Here is a 12,716-nt window from a genome sequence, read left to right as displayed (position 1 = left end):
TTTGGCAACATCCACCCATGTTGTACTAGTTTTCAGAGAGCTATGAAATCCAACTATACCAGACTTCTCTCCATATGTAGTCCAGAGAGAATGAAGCTCTGGGGGACAGGCAGAGGCTTTACATACAGCCCTCGCAGGTTTATACTCCAAGGCCGAGATGAACTACAGGCGCTTTGTTCTCCACCCGCTGGTGCAGCCTGATGGTCGGCAGCTGGGTTCTGAACTGAAACTGAGAGAAAATAGCTCACGCACGTGGAAAAAGGGTGAGGGCTGGAAAATGAACAGGCCCCAGCAGCAGCAGTGAGGTTGACACCATCGATCCATCCAAACTACACACCATATTGTTCTGCTCAGCCACGTTCTCCACCTGATGTAACTGGAGATGTTTCCATGCCAACGTTATCCCACCTGTGTAATCGGATGTGAGTTTTATATTCTGGATTCATGCCCATACTTTGTTTCAGACTGAACACAGAATTTATAAACTCGAGATGTTCTTAGAAAGAAATTTAATTTATTCATTAAATTAAATCATAAGTCACATTTACACAAGTTAATACACACAACATCCTGTAATTCTTACATGTCAGCACAGTGTAAGTAGGCATGACAAAAATGGCGAATGATTTTGACATGGCCTGAAACTCTTCATACACCAGCTACATATGACAGCATCAGATAATATTAGTATAGCCTCGGCCTTCTGCGGGTATGATTGCTCACAGCACGCTCAGCTTCACTGGACCTTCTACGTTTTGACAGCTCCATGATGCCAAAGAGCTTTCTGCGAAGGCGACGACAAACTGTGAGTCAAAAAGCACCAGCAGTCTCCTCCCATCAGCAATCATGAAAATATGACCCCAGCAAACAGTGGCCCTCAAAACAGATGGAAGTTATTGGCTTAGACATTACTGCGATAACACTTTTTCATCATTTTATTTTTCTACACCTACACCACACGACACCACAGTGTACGGCCAAGAGCATGTGGACACACAAGGGGGTGTGATCTGATCAGACTTTATTTCCAACGAAGGAAAATCTATATGTTACAGCTGAAAATGATAATTTAGACAATAGTGTTTCAACTTTGTTGCAGGAGTTCAGAGATAATCCATTTAGGTGTGGAACAACTTGACCGACCTGTGCGGACTGAAACTAGAAGAATGGAGGCCATACATGTTCAGCAGTCATATGGGTGTCATGTTTCGGGGTTCGCATTCTTGTGATGTACAGTATATTTCTCTAGATTTATTGTTTTTTCACACTTTTTATCCTTCTTCTGTTTCCTGTAGATTCGTGAGGCTGCTCAGTGTGGAATTGTATCTGGGGATAAACCTTCACATTTGGGCAGTAAATGTTTATAAAGCCATATACTGTCTCCTTTTTTGTATTTATAGTATATTCCAGGGTTGGTGAGTGTTTAAGCTGCACTAACTAATTATTTCCTGACACTGCGGCTCTGCAGAGAGTTGCTCATTGTTTTGGTTTTATGGCCCGTATATTACTTGATTCACTCTCAGCATGATCTTCAACCTTGTTTCCAGCAACAGTGGGCAGCTGTTTTCAGCAGATGAGCTGTGATGAACACTACCTATCCCAGTGTACGAAGTTAGTGAGAAAGTGGACCGTCTATCTCAGAAGGTGGTGAAGACCACATAGCTGCTATCAAGGTCCCTGAGGTCTGAACCTCTGTTCATTTCACTTCAAGCGTATTGTTTGTGGATACGAATAATTTTTAAAATAACTTTGACAGCTGTAATGTTACAGCAAAATGAGTCTATCTGGATTCATCTTCTGGAAAAAGTGCGTATCTGGTATCTACTAATGGTACCAGCAGAAGCTCAGAGGTGATAACATCAGACATTAAGGTAAATTTCTTAAATGTGCTGAATAAAGTGTTGCTATGGGCTTGCAGTGTACATAAATATGAAGGATCCCTGCAATTTGCCTACAGGTTTCTTTAAGCTAAAGGTGGGTTGCTAAAAAAGGGCTAAATGAAACTACAAAGGTTGTCGTGGACATTAAATGTCATCATGCCTAACACAAAAACTGATGTACTCTTCAGTCCCCCTCTACAGCCTCAATGTGTTTACACTTGCACATTTGCAGACTATTACAAACTTTGCTAACGAGAAAGGCTTTTTACTAGAAGAGGTCAGAGCTAAAAGAAACTACAAGTTGGAAGTTTAGTGGTGGTGACGTGACCATAGTGTGGTTCGTTTATGGCCTAACATAAACTGTACTGTGTTTAGGCTTCAAAAATCATAAAAGTGTTGCTCATTTGTGAAGATTATCATAGTGGACATAGTGTAAGTATCATAAATGTTTGTCTGTTACAAAGGCTTTTTGTCATGCGAACCAGGGTGATGCTACCATCCGGATTGGCCTGTAAAAATAAGTCATCCATGCAGCTCTCTATTTTGTCTTGTGTTGTTTAGTGATCACGGTAACCAATGTGATGTTATATCACAGATGCAAACAGTTTTCACTGACTTACTAGACAATTTGGAACCTTTTTATTTAGATGAAGACACTGACATTAACCGAGCAACAACCAGCAGGCCAGTGTCCACTTGGAAGGCTGTGCATCAGATCGTCTTCTGAAGGCCTTAGGTTGAGACTATGTGACAAAGGTTAGATTACATTTTTATTTGTTTGTTTGTTGAGTTGGTTGGTTTCTTTTCTGAGACCGAACAAAACAAAATGGATCACTTTGCATTCTCTCATTTTTGAAGGACGCATCTGGCAGATCTCTTCTTTTCCAATCAGTCAGTTGGTCAGATGGTGGGTTGGTTTGTCGGTCGGTCGGTGTTTAGCTGAAATATTTAAATCCCTGTAGAGGTAGAGCCTGTCCACCTGGGGCCTTTGAAACTGACATACGTATGTCATACATTTCTAAATCACCAAAGGTTCCCAGGTAATTGTCAGAACTGGTGAACTACATTTACTGTATCGATGGAGTCTAAATGTAAACGTTAATGTGCAGCATCTATTTTTTCACCGTCCCTTATTTTGTGTTCACACTTTATCTGATGTGACTGATTAAATTTCTTCACAGAGGATGACTGGCCACGTCTTGTTTACCTTTTCCAGCATGACTTCTTGACTTATGCTAACACAACCACATCCTCACTTTCTCTCTTCAGCCCCTCGTTCTTACAGACACATTAATAGAAAATGGCAGAATTTCTCAGACAACACACTAAGGCACTAGCTGAGATGACTATCATTACAATGCAGCTTCTAAGTATTCCAACTCAATCAGAGGTGATACAAAAGGCCTTATCAGAGCTGACGAGTTTCCCTCTCAAGTCCTCTTCTTCCTTCTTCTGCTGATTGCAGCTATCAGTGGCTGTGTGGGCAAGATGCCGCCTGATAACTCTCCTCTCTCAAATGAGCCCATCTTCCATGTGCTTGAAGAGGTGATGTTCCTGGCTGGTGTCAAAGCATGACGCCATATGCCGTACACACACGGGGGCTGAATGTCAACTGTAGTGCATTTTATAGTTGAATATCACACACCATGTGCTGAGAATTCGTTTTTCCCATCCCATTTTCTGTTACGATGTTTAAAATTACTGTTGTGATAATTTGAAATGATTCTTGTCAGTGATGTGGCTTTCAATTACCACAAACAGACCAGAGATTCCAACACCTTTAGAGCCCGAACATGCTCCTTATCCTGTAAGAACGGTCTGAAACCTGCATACAGAAGATGGGATAAATCTGATCTATGCTGCCAAATTTTTGTAACGTTACAAACTGAAAATCCTACAAAATATGGCTACATGTGTCCTACCAGAAATTAAATCTTTTATTTCTCTTAATTATTGATAATGACTTACAAACTCAACTGATTTACTTAACTCGATTCTGATACCTAACTTGCCAATACTGATACTATATAGTGAAAAAGGCAATATAATGTACCAGGGTTTGCTAAGGCTAAAAGTTGAGTGGGCTCCCCACTATGGCTGAATGAATGTAACTCTTAGAGGAATGAAAAAATATTATGATGGTGATGGACAAACTGTAGTGAATCGGTCACATCTGGCCAATACCCAATCCCCTCATGGTTAGTATCAGTGCCATTCCCAATCTGGTGAACAGGATAGATGCATCTCTACTTATCGATCTCTTCTACTGATAAATACTCTCGTGTTATAGTCCCCTGACACCAGCTTCTCACTCCATTTTCAATTGTTGTTGTTTTTTTTTAGTTTTTTTGGTCTAACCCTTATCTGAAAGAGTACATTGGCTGTTTCTGAAATCCGGCACTACTCCCTATATAGTCCACCATGTAGTCAGTTCATCATTTTGTAGTGCTGTCCAAATGTGTCGTGAGACCAATTATACGCCATATAGGCAGTGTTGTGCAAGTTTTCACTTCAGAAGAGCTAGCTCAAGTTCACTTCCCAAAGGTTAAAATTAATTATGTCACGTTCTGTTTTTTTTTGTGTGTGTGTTCTTTTTCAGTAGAACCTCCTGCTACCCATCAATCCCAGCCTCAAATCATTGCCACTTCTCAAACTACATGAATTACTGTTTCTACAAAGTCACAGACAGATCACTTTTAAAAGATTAGAAAAAACATTGTGAATACATGTTAAATGTGTATATGTTCTGAGTTTGACTGGGTGGAGGAACGTTGCAGCTGTTGGTTCATGGTCTGACCCTTTCTGAATGATCATCATTCACTCGGATCATTGGAAACTCAATTGTGTCGTTGCAAATTTGCTACTGATGCAGCTTTTGATTGAGACCTGGTGCTGAGATTTCCTCCATTGGAATCTGCACTGATTTGTTCATTAAAGTCCTTCAAATGTCCGTATGAACTGACTTCAGCAGCACTAGACACTGCACCGGACACATGCTGGGTGCTGTGAACCCTTGTGTGCTGCTGTAAAACCAAAGCGCAGTCCTTCTACTTCTGGTGTTTTTTTGGTGGTTGGCAAACAGCTTTTGGGTTCACTACAGACACCTTCTGGTGTGTGACCATCGTTCATGTGAACAATCACATTCATGTTCATTTGGCACATTCATGCACAACACTGCATATAGGGTCACTAACCAAGCAGTGTATACATCATACATTGTGCTCACAGTAAAAGAAAGAAAGATGTTGCAGAAAAAATAAAATGTCTGAAAGTGTTTTATTAATTTTGTTGATTAGCTCACTGTAGATAGTAGTAGGGACAAGTGATGGGTGAGTGATTTCTGACACAACCATTATCACCGTTAGTGTGAATCTGTAAAGTATTCACACTTTACTGTACTGTTTCTGGAACTGGAACAACTCTAAACAACCTTTTTGTAATTTTGGGGTCATGTTTTTCCATCCAGGTGTTTTAGGTGCAAATTTAAAATGTGTATAAAAGGAGGAGGGTGGGAACATAATTATTTTTATGTATACATTATTTCTCTGCACACTTCTTTTTTAGTTTAGATTGAGACATCTTGTCTGTGATCAGATGCTGTCATTACTGATAGTAGATTATTATTAGCAGCCAATGTAGCGCCTCAGGGGGCATAACAAAGCAGAGATTTTAAAAGCTGAGGGTAATGAGAATCATCATCATCATGTTGAGCAGAGAGCAGTTTAGACAGCTCATTTAAAAACTAATCACAACTCATTGGAGGTTCCTTGTTGTGAGCTGTTGGACAAAGACTGGAAAATTATCAGTGTGTGTCATCTCATTGGTGGTGGTGTTAACACAGAAGTCGTTCACGCTTACATCTCCCTGGGTTTCACACATAATTCATTCACAGCCTGGGGCTCGCATGGTTTTCATCTGCTGTGGCGGCCCAAGTCCTGACCGGAGGGGGGAAGACACTCCAGCCAATGGTGGCTCTGATCTGACAAGGAAGACAGAAAAACTGACAAGTTCAGTTTTAGAATTTTTAGATTAAAAAATTCAAATAAAGTCAAATTAATTAAATTCATCTAATCTAGATTCATAAATTTCAAGCCTCCTCCTATCAAATAATTTCATGCGTTTCCATATCTGAAATAGACAATTTTATCTCCTGTTTCACAAAAATACAGCTTAATTTTGATGAAAACTCAAAATATCATCTTAGCTGAGGTGAAATATTTGAGGTTGATAAAAGCAAATTGCAACAAAGTACAGTGGAAATAGGTTTAGTGAATAAATCATGATGCACAAGGAGCATGTGACTTAAACCTGCTGAAGCTTCTGCTTCACTGAAGAGACAAAAACATCAGTGTGGAGCAACAAGGAGACTGAAACCGTCCTCACATTAATACATGAAACAAACAGAAGAGGCATATTTCATATCTAGTGTTTTACATCGTTTTACACCACATTTTCTTGAGGTGTAACTGGTGCTCTTTTAATTCCATCATCTCATTGATCGCTCTTCTTCTGCAACGGTTTAATGGAACCTGAATCAGTGTCACCAGCTGTTTTATCCTGATACAATCAACTTCTGATACTGACATAACAATAATAAATGGATAGATGCATCAATTAACATTTTGTAAATTCAGTTGAAATTTGAGCTAAATTTGTATGGAAACCTCATTATGGAGTTATGTCAGTTCCCTTTCACCCATAGCTCTTTGTTGGATGATGAGCTCATCATGATGAGCTCATCATCCAACAAAGAAAAAAAAAGGACCAGCTATTATGTGAGGTTTTATATGGATATAATATTAGAAGAGAGATAATTATAGAGTTTTACTGTGCATATGCAACTTATATCCTCATATATTTATGCTTTGATCTGAAAAAATACTGATGGCAATACTGTGAAGACCTGTAAAAAAATAAGTCCAGGGTCTATGGAATCTATGGAAATGATGGATTTGGGAAGAATGGATAAGGGTCAGCTTCCACCTGCTGGCTCAGATTTGCTGCTCTCTCACATCACATTTAGTATTGAGTTCAAGGGAAATTCAAGATCATTGCAGGTGCCATTGTCCAGCTTTTTATAACAAGAGGACAAACAAGCCAGTGTCTGGATAGCTACAGTAGTATGTAAATGATGAGAACAAGTGTGCAATATATCTGTGTCTGTAGTGAACATTAACCCGTAGTTGATTTTTTTTTTCTTCTTTTCTTCTCTTTTTTTTTTTAGAAAGAACCCTTCTCTGTCATTACAGTAACCTTAAACAATCTCTTTATTGAGTTAAATTGTAAACACTTCTGTCAGACTCCTCATTCAGGTTCATTTCAGTTGGAAAGAAAAAAAAACGTACTTGTACATCAGCTGTCACTGTCTCTATCTCCTCTTCCTTATTGCTTCAAGACCAACTGTTCATTTCCATTCAGTCAATGAGTTGTCAAATGTTCCGTTTGCACATTGGTAACTGATCCAACACTCCCTCTCTGTATCTAATTTAGCATATTAATCTCAAAATGACTCAACGAAAATTGATTTTGCCTCCCATGGTTGGTTACAGTCCAACCTAATGCTTAGAGAAAATTCAATAACATATGGCTCGGAATAGAGCTGTTTGAGTGTCAATCTGACAAAGTGTTCAAGTGTTCACACTATGAAGACTTGAAAATTTTAATCACAGCTGAGCAAGACTCTGAGATGAGTTTTGGACGATGAACAAAATGTTGCTGTTCATTTCTGTTGGTTTGTCAAAGGCAAAGGACACAGTTAATTCAGGACCAATGATGAATCCACTTTCAGTAATTGATATTGGTGCCTGTGCATACTTTCAGAATTGTCCAGCAATGGACGACTGTGGAAAAGGAAAAAGGAAAAGTTAAGGTCAAGTAAGGCAAGTACTGCTGACCCAGTGAGTGGTGGTCCTAGGCACTCTAGGCAACATAGGCAGGTGCCTACGGCAGGGGTCATCATTCAGGTCTCTATCAGCTGCTCCCTGCTTCTCCCTGTTCACATGTAAAAAACTGGCTGAATGCTGAGCCACAGAAAATGCAACAGAGGCTGTTCGGTTCTCAATCAGCAAATTTCAAGGTTAGGGAAGAATAAGACATTAAAGGAAATGTAGTGAAATGTTTTCAGCTTGTAATTTACCAATAATTCACCAGCTAACCCTGTGAGCGGTCACCACATCGTCAAGCTTTAAGAACAACATGTTTGGTGAAGGCTGGTAAATTAAGTGTGTGACTGGAGCTTTACTTGTACAACCACATGAATTAAAAATGACCAAAAATAAACAAATGTAAAACAACAAATCTGAAGGACAAGAAACAGTGACAGTCACAGTAAACACAGGGACACACACATACACACCAAGCTGTTATACAGTAGTTCTGTCTGTATATCTTCAGTGAAGGATCTGGTCCACAAGCAGTGGCTGTTTGTGTTAAAATAAAAGACAATAAAGAACTGAGAGAAATTTGAAAAATGAGCCAAAAATTTTGCCCTGCCCTGCAGTTGAATACAGACAGATGAGAGGAAGCAAAGTGAGAAAACCGATGCTTCGACTTTCAAAAAAGCTGCTCCACACTCCAGGCAACATTGCTCATGTACAGTTGTGCCAGCACTCCTCCCCCTTCCTATAGCATATTAGGCTCACACATGCACACACAGACACACACACACACAGAGGGGTGGTGGTGCGGTGGTGGTGGTGGTGGTGGTGGGTTTTGCCTGGGGCACCAAATGTCCGACGAATCTCTACTGAATCCAGTTGTATATGGCAGCCACTGAGTCTGCTCCCTCCACTTTCATCACTGTCTGGTTACAGGACAGTAATGTCTCTGCAGACTAGCAGAACAATCTCACCTGAGAGTAGTTTCTTCCCATCGGCCATCACACTCTTAAACCCCTCACAAACTGGTGTCTTAAAGTTCCTCTCCAGACATGTTTTAAAAAATGTAAAAGTGCTGCTATGATTAATTGTTTGACATGGTTCACCCACATAAAAAGTGAAAAAAAAAGTAGAAAACTGGGGCTGGAAGCAGATCCATGCTGGATCAGGCCTTATGCCCCACCCACCACCGCTGCTTGCGCTAGGTTGATAGGTGAAGAAGCAGAGAGTATTAAGATGGTTAGAGGAGGAAACATGAGAGAGAGTCAGAAAATTGGTGAATAGAAGATGTATCAGCATGGTAAGTGTAGTAATTTATTTGTGTTGTTTGTTAGCTTGTAACTGGTAGTGGCTGACACTGTATATATTGTTCATCAGACTTATGTCCTGAATGATCACATGTATATAACTTTCACTTAAAGAACTGTAATTGCACTCAGACTCACAGGATATAATAAGCAATTGCTTAATTATTGATTAAAATAGCATTATTCTCATGATTAATCGCTTGATTACTTAGTTTTCTTGGCTTACTAATGGCAGTTCCCAAAACCCAAAGAATATCTTCAAATGGATGAAAAAAACAAAGAAAAATGTATATATTCTTGGCAAAGATTAGAGAATGACAAATGGAAATCTTCACAAATGAGAAACTGCTCTTTTTTCTTTATTCTTTTTTTCTTTTTTTTATGCCTTATACTTGTCTGCTGCTGACGCACCTTAGTTTCTCCCCTGCTAATTTCCTTCTCCATCAATTCATTTTCTGATGCATGACTAATCAGTTAATTGACTGGCTGCTTCAGCATTTACGTATAATGCAGGCTGCTTCTATATACCCCTGTATATTACTGAACAAGGCTGTACATGTGGCCATATCAATACATAATTCATTGCACAAGCCATGAACTATTTATTCCTAACCTACTTAGTCATACTCCTCCCCTTTGTAAAGCAGCTGTATGTTTGTGGTGTTTGGCTGGTTTTGTCTATATTCATTCATTTATAATAAAAAGGTATGTTTATACTGTTTATACATACACTTTGTATGTTTTGTAGGACTATTTCTGTTTGGTTTCCTCTCTCATGCTTATGTCTCCTTCCTTCTCTTTTCCTCAGTTGTCTTCAGAGCAGACGTATTCCCTCACACTGTCTACTTCCTTTTCTTTCATACGTGTGCGTATGTTGTTGAAGTCATGCTTTCAGCTCTCTCGTGGCTAAATAATCCTAAATTAATGCACTTACCATGTACTGTCCTACATCTTCCTGCTGGGCCCGTGTTTGTCGAACATGCTCCATTCTGGAAAAACTATTATCAACTTACCACATGACCCAAAGTGTCTGTTTCCACACATGTAACACCATTTACTGTAACCATGGTGACTAAAAGCGTATGACTTTCTGTCTTTGTCAGAACATTTACCTCAGAGCATTTACAGCACATACCCACTCCTCAGGACAAATAGCATATTTTAAGATTTAAAAAGGCTTTCTGGATGGAAACCACATTATAAAAGAGCAGGCTGGAAAACACGCTGCTTCATCCAAACACTGTGTTTCATAGTTTAAATAGAGACGCGAGCATCCCTGAACTCCTACTGTAAGACAAATACAGTACATGTTTTACATCCTCATCTCATCGTAGTTTATGTTACTGGACTATTCAGACACCATTTTCCAAATTTGGACACACAATCAGTGAGGAAAGTAGGTGTTTTTAACATGTCATCATTCAGGTCACAGACTGTTGTGGCCCTGCTGAAGGTGAATGGGATCGGAAGTTCAAGTGTAAAATCGACACTATATAACTAATGAAAGAACAATACTTACAGTGACAGTGTTTGGTCTTAAAAACTACTTTGGGCCTTTTCCACCACAGGAACTTACGGAAACTAAAGGTACAGTCTTGTCACAGCTGCTCTCAGGGTGATGGAATACAAGACCTCAGTTGCAACCTGCCAAACACAGCAATTCATAATGCAGGACATGTGTTTAAATAAGAGCTGCAAGCAGTGCACTATACGGGCTACATTCAGATTCACAATAGCAGCGTCTGCTTTGCAGCAATGTCACTTGTCTGTGTAAACTGTAAGTTGTTGTGTTGGGGAGTATGCTACTAGTTTAATTACATTTCCCAGTAGTGTAGTAGGGTTGTAACAAAATGAGTTTTCAAAATCATGTAAAATTTCCAGTGAGCTATCTTTTAGAAATTGGGTATTGTGACCAAACATATTTTTCATCATTTATCTTTCTTCTGACCCTGTAAATTCTTCATTAGAAAAATATTTTAAAAACTTTTTTTTTTTTGTCATTTTCCACATTTTGTCACCAGAACATCATTCAGGACAGATAGTCTGAGGAATACCAACGAGCTGAATGTTGTAATTGAATGAACTGACTGAAATAGACAGGGTGTAATACAGCTGTAGGTTGCAAGGAAACCCAGGTTGCATTTAAAGGATAATATACCTATATAACAATGAGTTGCATCACTATTTCAGTAATCTAATCTATCACTCAAAAGAGCTATTTATAAGTTGTGCTATTGCTACATAGCCAACATTAGCATTAACAGCTGTTTACATACCAGTCTAGAAGAAACGTTGTGAGTTCAGCATCAAACTGCATTCCTTTACTCACCAAGCGCTGTCTGCGGGAAAACAACTCTTTTGTTTTGCTTCTATTTCTATCACGTCTTTTTCCCCGACTGAAGTTAGCATGCTAACCAACCAGCTCCGGCCCAGTCGGCCCATCTCGTCACTTCCCGACACCGAGTCACTGCAGCAATCCCGTGGTCGTGAAGAAGTACTGCTGCTCAGAGGTCTGAGGACGTACCCTTACATTCTGTCTTGTAAATACAGCAGTGGCTAAAGCTTTTGGCAATTAATGCTAACGTAGCAATAGCAAAACATAGAAATAGCTCCTTTAAAGAATGTGAGGATTTTAAGAGGCATTCATTCTAACAGCTCCCACTGCCTCATTTTCTAAAACCATCATTGGAGGAGGTGGTAGAGGAGGCACACATCTAATTTTAACACCTACATTTGGGGAAATTGATTCATTTTGTTCCCAGAGCCAATCACTCCGCTTTTGGACTGTTTCCTCCTGTGTCCTCATGTCGCCCTCAGTAGGACAAAAGCTGGCATATATCTTTTCATCAAACGGGACAGATGATGTTAGAGGATTTTACTGAATATTTTCACTGCACAGTAGCATGTGATGAAGTGATATGTTTATTATCTTCTAGCTTTTAAAGCTAGATTCAGATTAGTGTTTCTATCAGATGTATACCCACAGATGGGCATATTTTTGTAGCTGAACTGATTTACACCCAGCTTAAGATTTGAATTGCTAAAATACCTCCGTTGTTGCTCATGCAAAAGACTGTGGCACACAGCAACAAATCCAGAGGCTCTGTTCCAAACGGTCGCCCAAGCTTTACACACCCTCTGAGCCATGGAAATCAGGGCAAATTATCTATTAACACAGATGGAGACAGAAATGAGGCGCTGAGGTGCTTGTATATGTGCAGTGGATGTATGTGATACTGTCCTCAGCAGAATAACAACGAGCTCACAAGCAACCTCTTGTCAGCATTTGAATAATGAATGTTTGTAGGAAGCAAAACAGAAAGTAGCATGATAGCATTGCAAAACCTCTTAGGTTAGAGGTGGATGGTTTGACTTACAAAGTGTCTGACTCTGACATAATGGACCATTTTTTGCATGTCAAGAGACACCGGGCAGTCTTCTGGACCTTTCCATTGTATCGCATAAAATTCCTCACCATACGGACTGTGTTTTGTCCTGTAGTTTAGAGAACACGTTCTCATGTGGTATCACTACAGCTCATCAGTAACTTTAGTTATGTTACTGTGGCACATGCTCTGTCTCTCATTTCAGCCTCAGACCTTCTCACCCTCTACCCACTTGTGACCACAGCACTCTGTGTGTTAGCCTGTGAT

General features: G+C 39.7%; 1 long non-coding RNA gene across 1 annotated transcript; it reads right to left on the bottom strand.

Annotated features, from left to right (window-relative positions):
- Positions 1–4,645: 4,645 nt before the first annotated feature.
- On the bottom strand, positions 4,646–12,502 carry LOC139611551 (uncharacterized). The gene is made up of 4 exons (XR_011686328.1): positions 11,393–12,502; positions 10,583–10,707; positions 7,775–7,871; positions 4,646–5,859 (listed from the first exon to the last, which is right to left on the bottom strand). It is a non-coding gene; the product is annotated as an uncharacterized lncRNA (long non-coding RNA).
- Positions 12,503–12,716: the final 214 nt, after the last annotated feature.

Source organism: Trachinotus anak, unplaced genomic scaffold, assembly GCF_046630095.1.
Source record: "Trachinotus anak isolate AG129_WGS33_773 ecotype Australia unplaced genomic scaffold, CSIRO_AGI_Tana_v1 ptg000028l, whole genome shotgun sequence".
Classification (NCBI taxonomy): domain Eukaryota; kingdom Metazoa; phylum Chordata; class Actinopteri; order Carangiformes; family Carangidae; genus Trachinotus; species Trachinotus anak.
Note: the sequence above shows the minus strand (reverse complement) of the source record. Positions and strands in the feature narration are given on the sequence as shown.